Raw genomic sequence first — 12,976 nt, 5'->3', positions numbered from 1 at the left:
CTAAGGATTACCTTGCCTAAAAAATTCGGATCATTACAACATAGGTGGTATTACAACATAATCCATTCAGAGACATGACACAACATGCAAGTACAATAATCTAAGGACAATTTCAACTGGTATCTAAAGAAGAACTGGGATTACCCTGGGCTTCAGATAGCAGAAACAGCAGGATCTCCTCTGTCTTCAAATTCAACATTCTTAATTCCTCTAATTCTTGGGTTGCTTGCATAATGCGTGCAGCTAATTGCATTTCCAGCCTCAAGATCAAGATTACCTCATTCATGGCAGCCACACCATCTCTTTCTGCCTCTAGTAGAGCCTCAAGAACTATAATATCTGTGCTCAGACTGCTCTCCAGCGGTGTTGCCTCGGAACTGCTACCATCTGGTAAGATGGATGGTACGCTGCTTCCACAAATAAATTCTGGGGTTGTACATTGTATCCTAGTGTGAACGACATCCTGAAAGGTTTCCGCTGGACATAAGTAAGAGATAGTTATCGCATGATCCAGGCAGTAAGCTTACATGGTAAACGATATATGAATTATTGCCGAGCATGACAAGTTATATTTAAATGGTTCGAAGCAGCATCAGCCTAAAAGAATTTAAAATGGTAAGATGAAACTAGGGATGTAAGTGGCAAATAAACGACATCCGCCAGTCCCATATAGTTAGTTTTTGCTAGCTCCCTAGTTCATTTTCCTCAAAAAACAAAAACTCTTTTGAACTATCATACTACTAGTGGACTTCAATCGAGATTAAACGGGACCCAGTTGACATCCCTAGTTGAAAGGGAGTGTACCACCGCTATATTTAAGTTGCCAAGGCATCTAAGCATTTGAAATAATCCAAGAAAGCACTTAACAGTGTGGCTCATATAAACTACAAAGACAGTCTTGTGATGAAGTTCATAGGAAAAGTTAAGGACTCAAATGAACTAGGCATGCATTTCTTTACGATAGTACAACAGACACTACTGACATATTGGCCAACATTTTTCCGAACTCATTTACCATATTTAGAGGATTATGTGCATTTTCTAGGCATTAATTATGCACATAATTCAAATTCGAACAATCGGTGCATGAAAAGGTGCACAAGAACGGTTTGGAAAAACATGCTCGTGCTATTTAGTACATTCTCATGCCTTTTACAAGGAGTGGGCAGATATTTCAAGGAAATGTGTGGCAATATTCAACCATAAACGCGTCGTTTACTGGGTTAACAACTATACAAAAATGAAATACATGCTTGGAAAACATGACGCCTAGTGTGGTGCCATGGTATGACTAAACCGTGCCCTTGTAAAAATGTTGTCATGCACTCCTTTCATAAAACGAACCATCACCGAGGAAGTTTCATGATTTCAAGGGGGAAATCACCAAGATTGAAGGGGGATCCTAATTTCGTTTGTCCTTTGTCTATGAGTTTTTTTCTATCATGAACATACAACCTGCAAATCACCGTGTTCAAATTTGACACTTTTCCGGGTTCATTTGCCATATTTAGGGCATTATGTGCATTTCCTTGGCATTAATGCACATAATTCAAGTTCAAACAATCGGTGCATGAAAGGGTCCACAAGAACGGCCTGGAAAACCATGCTCATGCCATTTAGTAAATTCTCATGCCTTTTACAAGGAATGGACAGATATTTCGATGAAATGTGTGGCAGTAGTCAACCACAAATGTTTGTTTGTTGGGTTTTCAACTATAGAAATAATGAAATATATTCTTAAAAACATGGCGCCTGGCATGGTGCCATGGTATGACTTCACCATGCCCTGGTAAAAATTTGAGAAGGTTTGGCTTATGTCGTCATGCACGCCCTTCATAAATCGAACCATCACCGAGGAAGTTCCATGCTTTCGAGAGGGAAACCCCCAAGATTGAAGGGGAATCCAAATTTCCGTCCTAGTTTGTCATTCAGTTTTTTTCCAACGATCAACATACCGCATCAAATGCAACATGTTCAAATTTGACATTTTTCCGGGCTCATTTTCTAGGCATTAATGGGCATAATTCAAATTCGAACAATCGGTGCAGGAAAAGGTGCACAAGAACGGGCTGGAAAAACCATGCTCGTGTTATTTAGTACATTCCCATGCCTTTTACAAGGAATGGGCAGATATTTCAACGAAATGTGTGGCAATAGTCAACCATAACCGCGTCGTTTGCTGGGTTAACAACTATACAAAAATGAAACACATGGTTGGAAAACATGACGCCTGGCGTGGTGCCATGGTATGGCCTCACCATGCCCTGGTAAAAATTGGAGAATCTTTTCCTGATGTCGTGATGCACACTTTTCATAAATCGAACCATCACCGAGGAAGTTTCATGGTTTCGAGGGGGAAATCACCAAGATTGAAGGGGGATCCAAATTTCCTTTGTCCTTTGTCCATGAGTTTTTTCTACGATGAACATACAAATAGCAAATCACCGTGTTCAAATTTGGCACTTTTCCAGGTTCATTTGCCATATTTAGGGGATTGTGTGCATTTCCTAGGCATTAATGCACATAATTCAAGTTCAAACAATTGGTGCATGAAAGGGTGCACAATAACGGCCTGGAAAACCATGCTAGTGCCATTTAGTAAATTCTCATGCCTTTTACAAGGAAGGGACAGATATTTCGATGAAATGTGTGGCAATAGCACTACTAGGAAAAGGCCTACTAGTGGCGCACCTATTTTGCCTACTAATGGCGCACTATAGTGCGCCATTAGTATACCAGATACTAATGGCGCACCAGCGAGTGCGCCATTAGTATATCACATGGTGCGCCATTACTATCTGACTTAGTAATGGCGCACCACATAGAAGTGCGCCATTAGTAACAATTTTTTTTCAATTTTTTTTTGTTTTTTTCTTAATCTCGGGTCACTATGGCTTAATCTCGGGTCAATATGCTTAATCTCAAGTCAAATCACACTAAGTGGTCAAACTTCCCAGAAGGTCACCCATCCTCACACTACTCCAGCCCGAGCACGCTTAACTTCGCAGTTCTATCCAACCCGAGCACCACCTCACTTAACATGCACTTGTTGATATATCTATCATATCAATCCTATTAAACCTTATTGATGTATAGGACTTTGTTCATGTTCATGAGTATGATGAAATTTTGAAAAATATTTCAAACTTCCCGGTCATATTACGTATCATTTTTTGAAAAAAATTCCAAAAAAAATTCAAAACTAATTTTTTTTCTGTTACTAGTGGCGCACCTAGCAAACGGTGCGCCACTAGTAAGTTTGGATTTTTTCCATTTTTTCCCCTCTAGATCTTAACAACCCCGTAAATTTTTTAGATTAGGTTTTTGAGGATTTTGAAAATGTTTAACGGGGTTCCCCTGGTTAAATTTGGATGTAACTTTTCGAGTAGATGATTTTTCATATAAAAACCTTTTGTATATAGTAGTGGCGCACCACATGTGTGGTGCGCCATTAGTGTCCATATCATCTATAGCCCTTTTCCTAGTAGTGTAGTCAACCACAAACGTTTGTTTATTGGGTTTTCAACTATAGAAAAAAAGAAATAAATTCTTGAAAAACATGACTCCTGGCATGGTGTGCCATGGTATGACCTCACCATGCTTTGGTAAAAATTAGAGAAGGTTTGGCTTATGTCGTCATGCACGGCCTTCATAAATCGAACCATCACCAAAGAAGTTCCACGCTTTCGAGAGGGAAATCACCAAGATTGAAGGGGAATCCAAATTTTCTTCGTTCTTTGCCCTGGAGTTTTTCTGCGATGAACATGCACCCTGCAAATCACTGTGTTCAAATTTGGCATTTTTTCGGGCTCATTTACCATATTTAGGGGATTATGTGCATTTTCTAGGCATTTAGCGCATATAAATCCAATCCAGCTACAGGTGCACGGGTGTGATGTGAGGGACGTGGATTGCCGTTCGATCGCGGCGCATCCTATGGTGCACACACGCGATCCGCGTGGCTGGAGTTCCGGGCAATCATAACGCAACACACAATAGGCTTAGTGCACACTGTTTCCGGAAGAGACGTAGATGAACCGTGTGCGGTAATGAACGAGCAAAATTGTAAGGGAAGCCAATTTTCTGTTGTCGTTTGTCGTTGAGCTCTTGAATACCACCGCACTGTATGGCTGCCCGCCGTCCCAGAGCTCTCTCCAGGCGTCGTCCATGGCACCATGGCGCACAGTAACTGGTAAGGAAGCGATGGCATCCCGCTGCGCTGCGTTCCTCGCAGCCCGCGACCGCACACATGGTTAGGAAGCGATGGCATCTCGCCGCACCGAGTTCATCGCCACCGGTGGCCAGACAGTTACATGGGCGGACTTTGAGGCTGCCATGGCCGAATGGGTGGTGGATCTAGAGGCGGCCAAAGCTGCACAGAAGGAGCGGAAAAGGCAGAAAGAAGTCAAGAAAAGTGAGTCCCGCCACTGCAAGAAAAAAGAGGCCACACGCCATGGTGAGGAGAGCTTGGCGGGGATCGAAGCACGGTGCACTGCCACCTACAAGGCTGGGAAGGAGAACCCCGACGTCTGGCCAGCATGCCCCGATGGCAGCATGTGAGAAATAGTTTAAGTTTGTAGTATTAGAGCAAATTACCAGTAGTACTTTAAGTTTGTAGTATTAACGTACAATGTCGGTAAGAGCATCCTTTGAGGGTTCTGAGCGTTGATTAGCATGTGTGATCGTGTGCGTTTTTTTGCGTTAATCATTAGAAGATCACAAAAACACGGTTTCTATGCCGTACCCGTATGCGTTTTTTGGCGTTAATGACCCATAAGTCAGTTACCTGTGCGATGTTTCCTACTAAACCAGGCGTACCATTGACCGAAAAAAATCAATTACACGTGTACACTTTTTTGGAGACGGGATCTGCCAACTTTCTTTTTGCTCGCACGCGAGTATTTTACGCGCTTCGTCTGCATTGTGTGTTTCCCCTGCCCAAGTTTCAAGTTTCGTAGCGAAATTTTCATTAGGCGCGTGATTTTAGAATTTATTCCTCCAACCACATCCCCACCCTCAGTATCCCCCCCTCACGCCTCCCCCTACCGGCATCTCAAACCGCCACCGCCGCAACCACAACTTCAACCACATCTCTGTTCTGCTCGGATCCAGTTAGGTAAACCACTGAGCTCTATCACGGCCCCGGCCTGATTGCTTAAATGGCTCCTGCAAAACATCCTCATGCCTCCAAATCCCCACCGCCAGGAGCTAATGGCGGTCCATGGCACAATGGCCGCTGTGCGTGTTGACCCGGAGGAACACGGCGCCTCCGCCGCCGACATCGACATGGTGTGGGCTCTAGCCCAGATGATGTCCCCCAGTGACGTACTTAACGTGGCCGAGTATGGCTCCCACCCCCACCCCCACCCCCACCCCTACCCCCACCAGCGATCTCCTCCACCTCCGGCGATCTCCTCCACTAGCCACCAAATTCTAGTTTCTTTCCAATAGATCTCACCGGCGTCTCGGGATCTACACGGCCATACCCATCTCCTATGGGTTCCACGGATGGATCCACCCTTGGCTTGGACTTCTCCAAGGGTTTGGTTTTTTGCAGATAAGGTTTTTCAATCTACTGGCTTCTCGGTGCATCCCATGGAAGATATTCATTTTTTTACCATGGTGGTCTCTTTTGGGCGTCATGATTTTTGCCTTAATGAAGATTCCGTGGCGGCGGCACTTGAGGCTGCCATTGGTGGCTCAGCTATTGAGTTCATGGTTTTCTTGATCGAGGATAAGGTATTTGGTTTTCAAGTATCTTGCAAGGCAGTAGCCATGATTATTCTTAGTCTTAGATCTTTTGCATGTGAACATTTCAAATGTTACTTTCATCTTTGGGGTAACGGTGGCCCAAATTGGGCCGTGAGTTTAAGATCTGGAAATTAGAGTGTGATGCTGAGTGGATCATTATTAGTCCTTCAAAGCGACGTGCTGCTCTTGGCATGTTAGCCATGCATTCTAAGTCGCCAAAGTCCTCGGTTAAATCTTCTCGATCGCTTGGCAAGAAACTTTCATTTGCAATCTTTCAAAACTACCCAGCTTGTCGTGGTTATCGTTATTCAGCCACTGAGAATTGCATTCAAACTACTGAAGATGCGGGTTACTTGATTCCTAGGCATGAGAGGGTGGTCATTAACCCACCACCGCCAGCTAACCTCCGGTGGATGTCGACGAGGCCATCCATATCTTTTGGTATGATACAAGATCTGCTCGTCACGGCTGATCGGGCGCCTTCATCTTGGAATTTAGGTTCTTTGAATGTGGACATGCATGACCATGTTGGGCCTTCATCCGCACATGCCATGGATTGGGCCGAGCCAGAAGGCTCTATTGGGCCTATTGATATTCCGTCTTCTCAGCAGGCCAGGGATGATTTTAATAATTTGGTCTCAGATATAGTGGATGAAATTCATACGTGTCAAAAGTGCTTAAAAGGGGACATTTTGCCTCCGCTTGCACGTCCAAACTTTGGTGTATCTCTTGTTTGCAGATCGGGCATATTCAGAAAGATTGTAACAGATTTGCTCGGATTCTGGGCTTGGTTTGGCAACCAAAACCCGGTAATGTTGCAACCTCTGAGTCGTACATCGAGAATATCTCTCTGACATTGCCTTTACCAAACTTGGACCTCCCTTGCACTTCCACATTAACTCCCTCGTCGAGTTCCATCAGCCCTGGACCCAAGACACCTTTGTCTTCGCCGCCTGCAACACCTCCGCCACAGCAGTGCTCATTGTCACCGGAGCATGAGTGCTTTGTTCTGATGGCAAACTTCAACCTGGACCTACTGCTATACGTTCCGGCTGGTCACCACATCGTCGATGGTGTGGAAGATCCGCTGCCGAGAACCTTTGTGACACCACATACCCCAAATGTGCATCGTCATGAGGAGTTCATGCTCGCTGAGGTAATGCCTGTCCCTCCACCCAATCAGATTGGTGCTGCTAGGGAGGAAGTGGTTTAGTGGCTTCAAGAGTGTGCAGTGCTAGTCAGGTCCGCGCAGCCATGGATTCGTTCTGTTGGCCTCTTTGAGCTCAAAGATGCTACAGTTAGGTTCTCTCTATTACAGCTCCCGCCTCAACCGCTTGGAAATGATCGCTTTGTCTGGTTTATGAAGCATGATGAGGGTGAATCTTTTTGTGGTGCTTAGGATTTTTGTCAGGGTTTACTCATGTTCTTGGGCATCCCGTTAGATCTCCGTAACACCAAATGCATCAGAGCAGCAGTCAACATTTTTGGAAAATTTCATCACTAGATTAGTGAGGACCCCTATCTGGTATGAACTTTGGTTTTTGCATCCTTCCCCGAGGATATTCTTGTGCCACGGGATGTTGTGTTCATGGACTTTGCTGCTTGGGGTGGTGCTCGTGTTTCTTGGACTGCACCTTTGTAAATCTTGGGTGCAAATTTTGCAGAACAGATGCCGCATGATGAGGACTGGATGCCCATCAATGGCAATCCTCACCCAGTTCCTGGAGTGCCTTTTCCAGAGTTGCCTCCTTTTATTTTACCCCCTTTTCCTGCCTTGGGATGAAATGTTGTCCCCTCTCCCCTCCGGAACCGGCTCACAATGAGGTGGAAGGTGAGAACTGGGACGATTGGAATGAGCCGGTGGAGCAGCTAGCTGTACAAGATCAAGAGTTGATGGTGGTCGACCTCTCTGCACAACCAAGCTCTGAAGCTGTTTAGCAGGTACCCAATGCGCCAGTTATCGCCATTGAGGAAGATCAGCCTGAGGACCAAGATGTTCATCTGGTTGAGGTACAAGATGGTGAAGAGGCCAACCATTGGGCCATTGTTGTTTATCAGCCACCTGTTCATGTGCCAGAAGTGGAGTTACCTGTTGCTGTTCCTTTTGGGCATCCTCTGCCGCCTGATATGGTTTGGAGGAGAACTTTTGAAAACTTATTTCAAGCACCTGTTGTCTATGAAGTTCCTAAACCCATTGTGTTGCAGCCTATATCTCCTGTGATTCTCTCCAAGAGGAATTGGGATTTTGCTTTCAGGGAGTTAGATTTTCCATTACTCACTTGGAAGGACCAGGATCCAGCAAGACCAGTTGCCAGGGCTTTGTTCTCTGAAGAAATTGGAGAAGCATCTGAGAAGGCAGCCCCCTGGCTGCAGTGAATGCAAAAACTAGGAGGCCACGCAAAACTTTGGTGCCAACCCCTATTGTGCAGACTTCAGTTAGAATATGCCCCGGGAGTTTTTTCTAGCGCGATGGGTTTAAGCCCACCTTCCAGGAGCTTGCTTTGTAGCCCAAGAGAAAGAAGCCCAGAGCAAAGCCCTTCACCACTGAGATGCCAGATGATCCTGCACATGAATACATTCCTCTAGCAACTCATGTCAGTCGACTGCAAGCAATTGGGAGAGAGTTGGAAATTGATGCAAGCCTCCTCTCTGTGGATGCACTTATGGTGGACCCACTAAATGCTGCTGCCACTAATTCTAATGAATAGTGTGGCCTTGCCTTCATGGTCTGGCAAGCCCCTAAATATGCTCTGTTTCTGTCATATTATTACTTGCTCTGTCATGAAAACTTTCATGTAATAATGCTGGGTCAGACTTTTATGTGCTCTTTTGGACATCTGGCATTGTGTGCCATGTGGTCATTGGATCTTATTATGATATGTTTTAATGAGTAGTTCTTGTAGAAACTGGAATGTTATGTGTTGGAATGTCAGGGGGCTAAATTCTGAAGCTTGGCAGAGAGCTGTAAGGCAAAAAATTGATGAAAGTCAATGTGCTATAGCTTGTTTGCAAGAAACCAAATGCTCATATTTTGACTCTAGATCAATTAAAAGCTTCTGTCCCAAAAGGTTTGATATCTTTGCTTGCTCTCCTTCCATGGGGACCTCTGGTGGAATTCTTGTGGTTTGGAACTCCTCTGTTTTTATTGGAACATTAATTGAAGTGCAACAATTTGCTGTGGTTATTGAATTTACTTCCAGGCAGAATAATGATAAATGGACTTTGGTTGTTATACATGGGCCTTGTCAGCGTGAAGCCAGAGATAATTTTGTCACTTGGCTCTATAATTTGTGTATTCCAGTTGATGAAAATTGGTTGCTATTGGGTGATTTTAATTTCATTAGGTCCATAGATAATAGAAATCTTCCTGGTGGAGATCTGAATGACATGTTCATCTTCAATGAGATAATTGGGCACTTGGGCCTCCTAGAATTACCCATTAAAGGCAGGGCTTTCACCTGGTCTAATAAGCAAGACATACCACTTCTTGAGCAACTAGATTGGTTTTTCACCTCAGTGGACTGGATTTCAGACTATCCTATGACTGAGGTGCTTCCCCTTCCCAGGACTGCATCTGACCATGTATCCTGTGTTGTTTCTATCAAAACCTCCATACCAAAGTCAAATCTCTTTAGGTTTGAGAACTATTGGTTGGATTTGGATGGATTTATGGATTGTGTGTAATTGTCTTGGCAAAAACCATCTTGGAAGGGACACATAACTGCTAGGATTGCAGATAAACTTAAGTCTTTGAGAATGTGTCTCAAGAGGTGGCAAATGAATGTTTCTAAGTTAAAAACTTTGATTAGAAAATTTAATCATGTTATATTGCTTTTGGATGAGTTGGAGGAGTGGAGGCCTCTGTTCAGGCAGGAACTCAATTTCAGGAGAATTGTCAAGTTGCACCTGGAAAAACGGTTACATTTACAATTCCTTTATTGGAAAAAGAGATGCACTATCAGGTACATTAAAGTTGGAGGGGAAAATACAAAGTTTTTTCATGCCATGGCCACTAAGAGACACAGGAGGAATTCCATTGCAAGCTTGAAGTTATCTGATGGAACAGTGGTAAGAGAGCACTCTCAAATGGAGGGAATTATTTGGAATTGTTTTAAGAACATAATGGGTACTTCTAGAGGCATTGTGATGGGTTTTGACCTCAGTACTCTCATTACCCCTGTGGAGGGCCTGGACATTCTCACCAAGCCCTTTGAGAAGGAAGAAATGGATAATGTGGTGAAGCACATGCCTATGGATAAAGCTTCAGGTCCTGATGGTTTTAATGACTGGTTATTTAAAAAATGTTGGCACATAATTTCTAAAGATTTCTATGAGCTAGCCCAGGCTTTCTATGAGGGTACTGTTGTTTTGGAAAATATAAATGGCTCATACATCACCTTGGTGCCCAAAAAGCTTACACCTGAGGAAGTGGGAGATTATAGGCCTATTTCACTTACTGGAATGGGTTTGAAGTTCCTCTCCAAAATAGCTGCCAGCAGGTTTCAGGAGATGATCATGCTGTGTGTTCACAAAAATCAATATGGTTTTATCAAAAGCAGAACAATCCAGGATTGTATTGGTTCGACCTTTGAGTACCTGCATCAGTGCCACCAATCTAAGAGACCAATTGTAGTTCTGAAGCTTGATTTTTGAGAAGGCTTTTGACTCTTTGGAGCATGAAGCTATAGTCCAAATTTTGAGGCACAAAGGTTTCAATGAGAAATGGATACTTTGGATGAAACAACTGCTGGCCACTGGTACATCCTTGGTCCTTCTCAATGGTGTCCCTGGCAGAAAATTTGTCTGCAAAAAGGGGGTTAGATAGGGGGATCATGTCTCTCCTCTCTTATTTGTGTTAGCTGCTGATCTCCTACAAATTGTTATTAAATGACATGTTCATAAGGGGCATTCTACACCTACCTATACCTTGTCATGATCAGGATTATCCAGTGATCCAGTATGCAGATGATACAATGATTATTTTTCTTGTTGACAAGGCCCAACTCATTCATTTGAAGGATATGCTTCATGTGTTCTCCTAGTCTACTGGTCTTGATGTGAATTACCACAAATATTTCATCGTCCCAATAAATGTTGACACTGCATAGATGACTGAACTAGCTACTGCCTTTGGTTGTCAAATTGGGAAAATGCCCTTCACCTATCTTGGATTGCTAGTGGCAACCACAAGGCCTAAAATGGTAGATTTTATGCCTCTGGTGGACTGCATGGAAAGAAGAATGACTGCCAGTTCATCATTCTTAAATCAGGGAGAAAGGCTGCAATTTCTAAATTCTGCTTTGTCTTCCATGCCTATCTTCTTTCTTTTTAGTTTGGCTATCCCTGCTGGAATTCTCAAATAGCTGGACAGAATACAAAGGCAATACCTTTGGAGAAAACACAGAAGTGAGCCAGCCCCTTCACTTGCTGCTTGGGAGCTTATTTGCAAGCGAAAGAATAGGGGAGGACTTGGTATTCTCAATCTGGGGGTGCAGAATGTGGCTCTGCTCCTCAGACATGCACACAACTTGCTTAACAGGAAAGATCTTCCCTGGGTGTCCCTAATTTGGGACTCATATTACCATGGTAGGGTGCCACAAGGAACTTCTGACTGTGGATCTTTTTGGGGGAGGGATATTTGCAAGGTAATGTAGAATTTTAGAGAATGTTCCTGGATTCAGATAAATGAGGGTGACACTGCACTATTTTGGTCTGACAACTAGAATCTTGATAATGAAGTTTCCACTATTCAGTCCAGATTTCCTAGGCTATTCTCATATGCTAAGGACCCATGGATTTCTGTTAAGGAGATTCTCAACTCTCAGGACATTCTATAGCATTTTCATCCTCCATTGTTAGCCCAGGCTTATGAGGATTTGACTTTGTTGCAATCTTTGATGGACTGCCACAACAGGACAACTGGCACTAAGGATTTGTGGTTTTGGCAAGCCTCCTCCAAGGAGTACAAGCCTAAGATGGTCTATTCTCACACTTTTTTATCTGAAACCTTTAATCCTTTGACTTGCTGGATATGGAAATCGTCTTGCACATTGAAAATTAAGGTGTTACCTGGATGCTCATTATGGATAGATTGAATACAAAGGATATGGTGGATAGAAGGCATTGGCACATGGAGGATGGAGTTCATTGTAGGATATGTCCCTTACATGCAAGGGAAACTAGGGATCACCTATTTTTTAACTGTAACTTCAGTGTGAGAGTATGAAATTATCTGCAGATTGAATGGACGCATGGAGATTCAATGTCTAGTCTAGTTATTCAGGCTAGGAGACGTTTTGGTAAACCTTTTTTCACCGAAGTGGTTTTGATTGCCTGTTGGAACATCTGGATCATCAGAAATGCAAAAGTCTTCAGAAGTGAGAGGGCCAGTTTTAATAAATGGAGAGGTGCTTTTAGGCATGATATCAGCCTCATGCAATACAAGATTAAATCTGCTTACGAGGATGATCTCCTAAAGTGGATTTCTTTTCTGCCCCCTTAAGGCAGAGTGTTGTAAGATTTTACTTTCTCCTAGATTAGGTTTTTTCTTTGATTACCTCTTGTAACCCCTTTGTATTAGCTATTGCCACTTGATTTAATAAAGATCTTGATATGTTGTGGGGGTTTTACCCCACAGTTTCTAGTCAAAAAAAGTCCCCCAGCGACTAACCCCAAGACTTAACAGGTAAGATCTGACCAGCTAAATCTTACCAATACCACTTGCAACCGCTATGATTTGTATGGTTGATGTATTAAGCATGTTCGTGCCTTCTTTATTTCAGTACTACACAGTATGTGATGTTCAAATATTACTGTGTCCAGCTCAATTTCACCAATACCAGCAACAGACTTATAATACATGACTCGGGATATCACTAGAGATGCTGCCCATTTGCTATTTTTAGTGGATACTAACCCTGTTGTACTTAACATGCCTGTCCCTGTACTTACGCAGGGTCATAACGACCGATGCTATTGTTTGTCGTCGAGGTTAGCTGCATCCCATGTCTTACAGTATTTCACATAATTTGTGCAATTGCAGTTTAACTTCTACCATTTACTAGTTGCCTGTAGGTACACATGTTAGTGGCACTGATCCATACTTCGACCCGGAGGAACAGCTCGCCTCCGACATCGCGGACTTTGGGCGGGCTCTGTCCAAGATGAAGTGCCCCAGCAACTACCTCTCAGGACTTACCAAGTATGTACTCACCAGTTTAATCTT

Source organism: Triticum dicoccoides, chromosome 7B (assembly GCF_002162155.2).
Source record: "Triticum dicoccoides isolate Atlit2015 ecotype Zavitan chromosome 7B, WEW_v2.0, whole genome shotgun sequence".
Classification (NCBI taxonomy): domain Eukaryota; kingdom Viridiplantae; phylum Streptophyta; class Magnoliopsida; order Poales; family Poaceae; genus Triticum; species Triticum dicoccoides.
The sequence above is the reverse complement of the archived record's forward strand: the minus strand, read 5'-3'. Positions refer to the sequence as shown.